The sequence below is a fragment of the Lotus japonicus genome, chromosome 2, assembly GCF_012489685.1.
Source record: "Lotus japonicus ecotype B-129 chromosome 2, LjGifu_v1.2".
Classification (NCBI taxonomy): domain Eukaryota; kingdom Viridiplantae; phylum Streptophyta; class Magnoliopsida; order Fabales; family Fabaceae; genus Lotus; species Lotus japonicus.
Window position 1 is genome coordinate 35,281,963 of NC_080042.1, and position 12,480 is coordinate 35,294,442.

General features: G+C 35.0%; 1 long non-coding RNA gene across 1 annotated transcript; it reads left to right on the forward strand.

Moving 5' to 3' along the window:
- Nucleotides 1–289: 289 nt before the first annotated feature.
- LOC130737950 (uncharacterized) lies at nt 290–1,546 on the forward strand. Its single transcript, XR_009019046.1, has 2 exons — nt 290–1,110; nt 1,211–1,546. It is a non-coding gene; the product is annotated as an uncharacterized LOC130737950 (long non-coding RNA).
- Nucleotides 1,547–12,480: the final 10,934 nt, after the last annotated feature.

A 12,480-nucleotide genomic window follows, 5' to 3' on the forward strand; every position in this document is an offset into this window, starting at 1 on the left:
GGTACTCTTTTTCCTTGCTAGGTTTTTTCCCTCAGGGTTTTCCTTAGCAAGGTTTTGATGAGGCTCATCTTTAAGATTACGTTTGAAGCCGTTTCGTGGGGAAATCAAAGGGGTTTAGTGCTATGTTTTCTTGGGAGGGGTGAATTCTTGTACTATGTTTTGTCATGAGAGCTTCTTGGTCATGCTTGAACCATTATTATTAATAATACTCCTTTCATTTTCAAAAAAAAAATAATAATAATTTCTACTCTTTATTTATCTCTTTCTTTAATGAAGAGATGACCTGCTCTAACATGTCACCTTTGTTATTTACCTATGTTAGCCTATCAAGCATCACAAAGGAATATTTTTTATTCCTTTTCCTTTCCCAACCTCTCATTTAAAATATCTATTTTTCCTCTCATCCTCACCACACATTCAAATTGCCATCACTCTTTCTCTCTCCGCGTGGGCCCCACTCCCACCAATCAGATTTAATTATTTTCCTCATTCTCCTCACTCTCTCACCATTCACGCTCTCTCTCTTCTCACTCACTCGACATCTCTCTTTCTCCTTTTCTCTCCACTCATTTCTTCTCCTATCTTCTGGTGCAGCAACAAAAATACCACCACCATCATTATACTTCTTCTTCCTCCTCCACACAAGAGCCACCACCACGAGCCTTCTCCCCTTCATGCAACAACCGCCACCGTTCATGTCCTGGTCCCTATATGAAGAACGCGCGGTCACCACCATCACCGCGTGCCAATCGCCACCACCGTGGCCCTCTGTACCGTCGACCAGAACCGCGAACACCACCGCGTCTTCATCACCATCAAACGGCCATGAACGCGCCGCCAAAGCCACCACCATGAAACCCTAAAAACCGCCACCTTCAAGCTTCGATCTCCGGCGAACCCCCTTAGCTTTTGGAGAAACGAATACTACCACTGAACTCCCCTCATCATCAGCTTCAAAACCCCCAAAGAAATTTCCGATTCCAACAACCTTCGCAGGAAACCGCCGCCTCCGGCGTCTTCTCCGACGAGCTTTGTTCTAAGAAAGGATGTCAATTTCTCGAAGCTCTTGATCTCCTCTTCCTGAATCCAAGGCTCAATCATCATTAAGAGGTGATTATTCTTATCTATTTCAAATTTCCCCTTTCAAACCCTAATCTTCTTTATCCATCTCCTAATCTCCTTATTCCTTGTTCTCTACCACTGTGGCTAGAGCTCGCTGGTCATCAGAGGAAGAATTGAAGTTCAGCCCCACAGCTTGACACTTGAGGTAGTGGGAGAAAGACTGGAACACTTTATGCTCCTCTAAATAATATATCTCTTGTCTTTTGCTGTTCATGTACCTTGTAAAAATTAATGAAGGAATGTAGAATAGTGTATGTGTGTGATGTGAGTGATAGTGTTTGATTGTTGATTTTAGAGGGCATTAGGGTTCAGCCCTTACTGTGCTTGAAAAGCTTTTGCGAAAACTCACATAAAACTGTTGTTGTTTTCGAAAGTAGTAGCTGCTGTTCTGTTAAAATCGTATGTTTCGGTCAAGATTTTCAAACTGTGTTCTTCATAAAAGTTGTAGCTTTTTCCGTTTGCAAACTTTTGTCGCTGGTGTCATGTCATTCCGATTTTTCTAGCTCAAGTTATACGCATTTTGGTGAGCACGGGTTAAGCTGTCCCGTTTCTCACGAACTGCTGTAGTATTTGATTTTTCGTGAATTTTGTACTTTGAATATGGACTTGAAAATTTATCAGTATTTACAAAACCTGTAGATGAAGTCAGGATAAAAATATTAGATTTTTCGGAGTTTAATTGACATATTTAAAAATTAGCTAAAGTCGCTGTACAGTTTATAATCGTTTGACAAAATTAGTTATTTCAAGTGAAAAGAGTTGTTTTAGGAAAAAGATGAGAAAACCTTTTATTTTAAAATTATATTACAATGTTTGGAGTAGGAAAACTTCTTTTGAAACTTGCTTACGTACGTTGTTTATTCGTTTCTGAAAATCAAGAACGTATGAGTCTTTACGCACATTTATTCGTTAAAAAGTGATTGCGAAAAGTTTTGAAGTCGAACGAGTTTTTGGAGTGTTAGAGAATAAGTGTTCGAATATTACCTCTTTATTTATGGACGTTTAGGAATAACGTGTACGGATAGTGATAGAACAATTAAGTTTAGATTTCCGATTGAGGAATTAAACTTTGAAAGGTATTAATTAGAATAGATTAAGTTGTGATTGCAATCTTGATGTTGGAAGATGACTTAGGATTGAATCTTGAATTTCAAGAAGTTTATGAGCTTTACTATAAATACTTGATTTTAGAAGGTCTAGATTTGAAACTTTGGAAGTTCGAGGACTTAGAAGTAATTAAGGGATTATTTGAGGACTAGAAGTCGTTTCTTAGAGATTGAGGACTAATCTATATGTAACACCCCGATTTTGGTGGCGTCACTTTAGTAACCAAAATAAACTTAATGCGGAAAAACGTGAATATTTTTTTTTTCGATAATAACTAAGACAAGACTGAATTAAATAAAACCCAAATGCTAAAAGGTAATAAAACTAATATACAATATATAAACAGCCCCCGCTGTAAGTAACAACCTCGTCACGAGTAACCTCCAGTGACGGAAAGAAAACTGTAACGCCCGTAGGCAATATGTACAAACCAAATAAAAAGGTGAAGTGTCCGCAACACCATCCCTCAAAACTGAGAATAAGTCAGCCCAGATGGCCTAAAACAAGACCTCCTAAGTCCAACCAACTCCCTGTGATTCCCGTAAAGAAACCATACAAAAAGCTATAGGTGGGAAACTACCCTGTTCCCAAAGGAACAAATGATGTTCAGAGCTAGGACTCTACTCCTACACTAATCCCATCTCGAGGAGCTCACACTAACACTCAATCCTACATGCTAGCATGATCGTCGTCCGAATTTGAAATCCAGAACGACCTAGTCTACATACACCATCCGTCCTCCTCTCGCAACCGCGATACGCTCCAGTTCCTGCATCTCAACCCTAGTTCCTCCCGAAGGATGAACCATCATGAATCAGCCCGCCAAAGACATCTGACAAAGGGCGTTTGTTCGCCAAAGCACACACAGAAGACGCGAGGGTCAACTCCAAAGAATTATATAAATAATACCACCAATAGATACCATTAAAGGATTAGCCACTTAGGCTTATAACTAGGGATAACATCCTAGGGTTGCATTATTCCACAAAGAATATAACGACAGTAAAACACAGTTAACATGCATCCAGTAGAACTAACAAGTATCAAACACACTCATCACTAAGTCAATATGCATGTGGCATGAAATGATATGCAGGTTAACCCAGTTAACCACATGCATTCCGGAAAGGGATGGACATCAAACGGATCAGCCCTAACACCAGCCACGGTGGAACCATTTCGGCCCGCGTGCCTCTTACACCCTACAAAGGTAGCCAGATCAGCAGTAAACCCGTAGGTCTGCCATTTCGGTCTGCTACAAGAGACGTCTATAAACGCTCTTTCACGGCATTCCGGGTCTTATGACCATTTTGGAAACCGACGAGGTCCAGAGTACGTCCTGTGTTAATACCCCATTAATGTTGCATGTATGCAAAATGATTAGTCAAACAACGTCTCCGTCCTCACTCGACACGTCGCCACGTGTTCTAGGGAAGTTAAAGTCTCTAAAAGCTTACCCTAAGGTAAAGTCGATTCTGCGACCAAAAGGCACACTTCATAACGACACATAGCTGCTCCAACAGCACCACAACAAACGATGCTCCAACAGCACAATAACAAACGCTGCTCCAACAGCACAACAATAAACGCTGCTCCAACAGCACAACAACAAACGCTGCTCCAACAGCACAACAACAAACTCAACACTTGGATCCGACGACACTCCTCGTTTTTCCAAAACTATGATTTGACTTCCAATGCCTTCCTTCGAGGTTGTTATCATTACTTAAAGATTTTGAGGTTATTTAAGGTCTTATGAATTTTCTTTATAAAATAGATTCCATTTTGTCTTATCGCAAGTCTTATACATTTTCAGGATCTCCCAATCCCAAGTCGCTTCCAGAGGAGGTCTCGATCCACTAAACAAAATTAAGGCCCGAACCTCGTTCGTCCTATCAAACTTTCTCAAAACTCTCAAAATAAAATCGGCATGACCTGCCCGCTATTCTCACCATTCAGAATCTCAGATTCCAGTACAGAGCATATTTAAATCATCACAATCAACAACATGTCATATATCAATAAATCGCATCATAAACACTTAGCACTTAGCATATAAAGCATGCACCACACATCCTAGATTACCCACATAGCACATAGCATGTAAGTCAATCTCAAAAACATTCAGTAGATGAATCATCTACATTGTCAGCCGAAGCCTCAGAAAACATTTTCCAATCACACACAATCCAGTGCATAAACAATAAAAAATGTCGAAAACATCGACCCTAAGCATTAACTAGAGATTCAGTGAGAAGCCCTCACCTGTAGATTCTCCAGGACGATCTCCTAACACTTGTTCACAATCAAAGGCTTACTCCTCTGGGAATTCCTCAAAATCACCTTTAGAGCAAAACCACAGAAATACTATCAGAGTCTATCGAAAACTAAGCTATCGATACTTACTAAGGTTACTCGAAGTAATCTATACTCTAAGGTACGATAATCTAGCGCGAAAGACAAGTTTTCGGAAAAGGAAATTTTCCTCTTCCCCCCTAATAGGGCTCGGCCACTTTGTGCAATTATGGGGCTCGGTTTTTCTTCGATCAAACTTGGTTCCTATGCTTTCATTAGCCGTAACTAAGGGTATTCTGAACTCGGAAAAATTATCGGATCAAAAACTGTCGCAGGGGTATTTTGGTGATGATTTTTAACTTAGGATTTTCAAAACTGAAATCCCAAAAACCAAATTTTGCAGGGACGTCACCAACGACGTTTATGACAACTAATCCTACTAGCACTAAGCTAAGGCGATAGTTTTCAGCCTAAAGGTTGAAGCTTTACTCCCAAAACTCCAAAAATGGGTATTTTAGGCTAAAATTGATTCCGGCGGAATTCCGGCGACATAACGGAAAATCTAATCCGGCAGAAGTGATCTTGGGCACATAAAGAAGAGGTTTAGAATCAGAAATGAAAGATTCGGGATAGTTTTGCAAAAACCCATAAACTATCAGCTCAGAAAAGTCTACAGAAAAGCTATGGAAAAAGCGATCAGAGGTAAGGATTAGCGACTATACCTCGAAACCTTGAAGCAGCAACTAATGGATCAACGATCAAGCAAGTAATGAAGAAAATTCTTCTTCCTTCTTCCTTGGATGAACTCGCGGCCTTGAGGAGAGAAAATGGAGGAGTTTTGTGTTTTTTTCTCACTTGTTTGCTATATATAGAAGATGGAAATTCGCGGGAAAATGAAAGTTTCGCGAATCTGATTTTTCCGGCGTCATTCTCCGTGAATTAATAGATATGTTTTGGCGAAAGAATTCCAAAACTAAAATGAGGTCTCTTTGTATTTTTGGCAACTAAAGCATAGTCGGTATAAAACTATTTTACCCGATAAGTTGCTTTTTGCATCGGATGTCGGAATGGAAAACTTCCTTCGGAAGAAAGATTGAAATCATCAAGAGAAATGGGTGTACGCGTGTGGAATATTCATTTGAAGCTCTGAATAGAAAAAGTCTTCATTGTCGAGAATTCTAGGGTTTTGAAATACCAGGGATTCGGTTTCGGCAAACTTCCGATGATTGGAATCGGACGTTCGTAGATCCTAGAGTTTCGCCTCGAAACGATTGTGATATATGGAAAAAGAGAAGTTCTAACATTTCTCTGAAGATTTTTGGAATTAACTTCCGTCGTGCCTAAAAGTGAAAATTAGCTATATACTAGGGTTTCTGACCTAGGTTTAAGCGTAAAACGATCGTGCTATAACTTTTATCGACTTCAATACGAACCTCAGACTTTTCCTGAACTTTCTCCTTCATACATTTATTTCATTTACTAAACTCTTGTTCAGGTTTCCCTTTGCCATGCTTCAAACCTACCGGTGAATAAGAATTTATTCACTTGGTATAAACTGAAAAACTTGGGCCTTACACTATAAGTTTGGGATTTTGGTAGAACCAAGTGGAGTTTCAAAGAGACTCGGGTCTTTGCCTAACGAGACATCTAGAGTTTAAGTTTAAGAGAAATGATTCGATTGTTTTGAAGGAGCTTATGAGTCTTGAATAAGTACATAATCATTAGGTAAGAAGAACTGTTTGTCTTGGAAGTTAACTATGGTTTATGGATTACTTGATAAGAGTTAGTGGATTTGATAAGAATTGATAATGATACAACGTTGGCTTGAGGAATAGATCGTGAGAGCGAGTTGAGACAATAAGTTATTGTAAGTGACTTGATAAATAAGTATTCTTTATTTGCTCTTTCTATTTTAACAATGATATGAGTATTTGGTTTTAAAGCTGATTTACTAAGTCAAAAGCTTTTGAAGCATTGTTAATGTTTTGTTGTCATTATGATGACTTATCTTAATTTCGGTGATTGATCCTAATGGTTATAATCACTGTGAAGATTCAGTTTAACTTGTGATTTCGTCGAGTCAATTGCTTGGGATTGTAGCTTTAGACTTGGAAAGTAGGTAGCTCAATTAGTAATTGCGTTATTTGTACTTATGAAGGGTACGAATAACAGAAGCGCTTGGCGATGAAGCCAAAGGACAAAAAGAAGCGAGCTAACTCGTGAAAGCAAAGATGTGATTGGATTGGAGTTGCAACTTAGTAAGGAAAGCGCCTAAGGTGAGGGCAACTTACCTTGCTAGCTAATGTTTTAGGCGTCGACCAATTCGACTTGATTTATTGTTTATGCACTTGATTGTGATTGACTGGGAAATGTTTTTCTGGAGGCTTCGGCCGAGTGAACTAATTGAGACGTGTGTCTCCGTTTTCTGAGGCTTCGGCCGACATTGGTGATTGGAATTTTATTTATCGCTTTGATTTTCCATTGATTGATTCATATGTTGTACTTGCTAAATGGATAATCATAGGCTATGTGAATACTTGTGCACATGATTAGTTGGATTATATTGATTATACTGTGCAATTATACGAATATTTGTGGAACGTTAGAGTGTGGGGAAACGGGTAGTTATGCCATACTCAAGAGGAGAATTTGGGAAAAAGTTTGATGGGACGAACCGAGGTTCGAACCCTTATTATTTTAGTGGATCGAGACCTTCTCTGGGAGTTACTTGGGATGATGGGATCTTTTAGACTTATAAGATTAGAGATAAACCTAAATGGAAACTATTTTATAAGGAAAATTCATAATACACTAAACAACCTCTGAACCCTTTTAAATAATGATAACAATGTCAGATGAAAGGTTTGGGCTTGGATGTTAGTTTTGGAAAATGAGAAGTGTCGCCGAATCCAAGTTTTGGGGAAACTAATAAGTTTCTGAGTACCTTGATATTTTTCGCTCGATGAGCAGTTTGTTGTTTGGCTATCTAAAGGATAAGCCGGGGAACTATAAGTTTCCAAGTACATTGTTACTCCTTCGCTCATTGAGCAGTTTATTAAGCCATCCAAAGGATGAGCCGAGAAGCTTCACTGAGGCGTGAGACTTCGTGAAAGCATGGAACTTCACTGAAGAGTGAGACTTCGTGAAAGTGTGCAAATTCACTGAAGCGTGAGACTTCGTGAAAGCAGAAACTTCACTGAGGCGGGAGACCTCGTGGAGACGGGAACCTTCGCTGAAGCGGGAGACTTTGCGGAGGTGTGAAACTTCACTGAAGCGTGAGACTTCGTGAAGGTATGAAACTTCATTGAAGCGGGAGACTTCATGAAGGCGCGAAACTTCACTGAAGCGTGACACTTCGTGAATGCGCGAAACTTCACTGAAGCGTGAGACTTCGTGAATGCGTGAAACTTCACTGAAGCGTGAGACTTCGTGAATGTGTGAGATTTCACTTAAGCGTGAGACTTCGTGAAAGCGTAAGACTCCATTGAAGCGTGAGACTTCATGGAAGCGTGATATTTCATCGTCGTTTAATCTAGGGCAAACGACAGGGAACATTTGTTTAGTTAGACACTTGTGCATTGGGAGGACAATACATTGTTTGACTAACCTTATCACCTAACTTCATATGTTGAGATTTTGATGATTTGATATTGGTGAACATCGTTATGTTATTTGTTGAATTGTTGAGATATTGAATATTGTGTTGTTATTAGAGCCTTGATAACATGCTAAGTATATACCTTAGGATATGCAACTGATAACCTATATAAGTATATACCCCTTTTGTCGCATGTTGATTGTATATCTATTGTATAGTGTGAGTTGACCCTCGCGCCTTGGCTTTGGTTGTAAGTTTGTGTTTGGGCGGTCGGCCTGGTGCCAGACGACGAAAGTTGGTGATATGAGCAGATGCTACTCCATGTGGAAGGACTATAGAAGACTCGAAGAATATAGTCGGGTGTAAGGCTAGAGCCTTTGGGTAGAATAAGCTTACCGTTATTGGTTTAAACTTGTAGGATAATTTTATGATTCACATTTGAGGTTTTGGGTAGGTTCCGGTGCATTGCTTTCCTATGGTTACCCAGTGTGGAAATCATAGGGAGTATATCGAATCTATGGAGTCATTGCATAGTGGGTCCGTTGTTAAATCTTATTTTATTTGTCCTGTCCTTTATGTTGTGCCTTGGTCAAGGCCAGATGTAAATTATTTAAGGTTGGGAGTATGCATTACATGTTTTAGAAATGCTTCGAAAAGGAAAAAAAAATACTCACATTTATAAATCCCTTTTGGAAAAGATTGCATATTTACTTTAACATGCTACTACCGTGGCACCCGAAAATTGGGGTGTTACAATTATCAACAAACAGCCAGTCAGTTGACAACAACCGGTTAATGACAACATAGTCAAACAGACAACAGTCAAAGTCATATATTATTCTAATAATGATAATAATATAACTATTTGATAATATAATTGTTAAATAAATTGAGGGTCATACAGGTATATAGAAACACAATTTTTTCTTCAAAGTGGACAGAATGAAAGCAATAATTAATATTATTGATAATTCATAGTTAAATCCAAGTTTACTTATATGTTATCACTAATATATTAATATTATTAATGTCAAAAAAATATATTAATAATATTTATATTATTTAATTATAAATAATATATCAATATATTGTAATATTATATCTTACAATTTTATAATAATTTAATATGATATAATAATATAATATATTAGTGATAACATACTTTAATGATCTAAATCAATACTTATTCCTCGATATATGAAGTCATTTTATATATAAAATGAGAAGGCATATATGCGTCCATCTTATCAGAAAAATTATCAAAGGTTGAAATCAATCAAAATGAATGTGCACATCCATCCATCTCATATCTTGGTTTTATGTCTTGCTTTGATTTTTGTTTCAGGTATAGAGTTAAAAGTTTGTTTGATTTCATGTTTCATTCTGGTGACCAGTTTACTAAATTACAGTGAATTATCAGATAGCTTTTTAATTTTATTGTCAATTCATCAACAAATAAAAAGATTGTGTTATTAGATTAATAGAATTTAACAAATTTTTTAAAGAACTTTTAATTTTTATGAATTTTAATAGAAGATATGACTCTGTAGATCATATGATAAATAATAATTTTGTCTTCGATAAAGTCATACTAGTTCGCTTATATATATAAGGACCTTCATGTGCATATAAATTTTAATTATTTTTTTACTTGATGCAGGAATGACGATTGCCTCTGAGATTGACGGTCAAATTTTTGGATGCATAGGGACTTGTATAGATGCTTTTGATTGCAATTATAAATGCTTGCATAAGGGCTTTATGGGAGGGGGAGTCTGCGATGAGTTTTTATATTTGTGTTGTTGCAGTCATTGATGGGATCTTTTGTATCTTACATATTAAAATAAATAAAAGATACAAATAAACTTTGATATTGAAATAAGAGTTTAGACATAATATTATGTAATTGCAACATCCACCACCAAAATGGATGATGAATAGATGCACTATTAATAATCTATGTTTGCAAAAATTTATTTAGTTCCTTCTCGTATTTCAAGCTTACTTGGGAGAGCATGTTCCCAAGCTTATCTTATTATCAATAGATTTCTCTTTTCTGAAAAAAAAAAATCTAGCTCAAATCTTAAAAAAATTTTATTTTAAATTAAATACATTTGGCAAAATATATGACGAATAGAAAAATGTGAAACAAAAATAAAGAATACACTATTATGATTTTATACATATTTAGATTTGTTTAGTTATTTGTAAGACCCTTAATTTTTGAATTGTTATATAATTAAAATAATAATTATTTATAATATTATCATAATAATATTATTATTGATTGAATAATAATTTGTTGATTAGTTGTCTGTTGTAAATTTGATGTCAGATTGTTGCCTCTTTTACTGTTTTGTTAGCTGGCTGATAACTGACTAGTCGAAACGAATGAAGAAATAAGTGAAATTAATTGTGTGCATGAGTTAGAGTGCATTTTAACTTGCGGGAGTGTTAGATTGATCAAATATGTGATTGTTGTGAAGAAATAAATTTTTTTTTGATACATCAGAAAATGACAAGACAAAAGCAAAAAACTACACGATGCCTAAATTTGAAAAATAGAAGAATAGACTTAAAAATTATTTAAATAATTATTTTGAAACTTATGAAGTGGAAAGTAAAGAAAATATCTCTCTGTATGCTGAAAATTTTGTGGTTGGGGTTTAGGAGAGAGAAAGAGTGATTTAGTTGACTTATTTCAAATTTAAAAAGAGATAATCTTGTATTTATCTTGGTAAATATTTTTTTTAGAGAAGAAAATATTTATTCCAATTCAAAGGAAAGGTACAAACCCAAAAAGGGGGGGAAAGGAAAAGAAAGCCGCAAAACCTACCCAACACAGCAATGAAAACCCAACAGTTAAAATAATAAGAAAATATCTTGGTAAATATTTAAAAGAAAATTGGTAAGAGATAAATCTTGGATAAATGTTGAGTTGCAATTTGAAAATAATCATAATTAATTAGGTTGTTGATAAAAACAACTTTATATGATTAGAAGTATGGAGTGTAAGACCCCATTTTCCGTTATTAGTTTATTTACTATTTTAGTTTAATTATTATTATGCTATATGGTAATTTGATGAATTATGTGATTTTATTAGATAACTAGTATTTTTGACCTGTGCGTTGCCCGGGGGGATTCTTTTTAATTTTGTATTGTGTTTTTTATGATTTTTTTTTAAATTATTCATTCGTATGAAAAATGAGTATAAACAATTTTTTTTGATAATTAGATTTTATCGAAGTGTTAATTTATGTTTTTGATTGTATATTTTTTGTCGTAGGTTTTTATGAATGTATTTTTTTGTGCCGTTTGCCCTTGTTTATATAATTGATTCTTTTGATTTATTCTTTTGATATAACAATTTATTGTACTTTATAGATAGAAGTGATCTTTTTTTTAAAGATCTTATTTAATATTAAGTTTGTATTTTTAAGTTTCATAACTCATATGAAATAAATAATATTAAATTTATTGAAAATAATGATGTAGTGACATTCATGAAGGAAGATTAAGAGGAAGGGTTACAGAGTTTTTTTGTTGAATGATCTTTAACTTTTATGTTTTTTTTATTAATATTAATTATTAGTTGATTAATATTTCAACAAATCTAAATTTAAACTAATAAAAAGTGTCTTATGAAATTCATAACTAATATCATATTTAATATTAATTTTGACTTATGACATTCCATAACTCATATAAATTAAATAATAATAATTTCTTTTAAAATAATTTTGAGCTTAATAGTAGAAAGTTATATACTAACATTGATGGAGGAAGTTCAAGGGGAATATCGAACGATTGAGATTAAAAGTCTGCTAATTATCAAACAATTCTGAAAAATCACATATCAAATAATATGTATAATTACTTAAAAGTCCATAGGTAAGAAAAATATATATGAAACATTGTTTATTGATAGACTATTTTACCCTCGAGGTTGCTAAACTTTATATTTTATATAGATATAGATAGACAGATAAATATAGATATTAGATAGATATATATATTTTAAATAGGTTAATTAATATTTATCTTTAAGACTTATTTTCATAATATTTTAATCAATTTTCCTTTTCTAATATTAAAATTACATGTTTATTTTAAAATTACAAGGAAAGTGAAGTACCAAGTTAAAAATGCATATTTTGTATCCTCTTAAGCTTTGTTCTCAAAGCTGTGATTAATACATGTTTTTCATTTCTAAAAAATAAGAGGATAGTAATTTTTTTCGAAAAAACAAATTATAAATAAATAATGGAAGAGGCAAAGAGCCTGAGGTGCAATAAGCAAATTACAGGAAAAAAGGAGCAGAAAAAAGCTAACCTAGAGGCAAAAGCAAGGAAAAG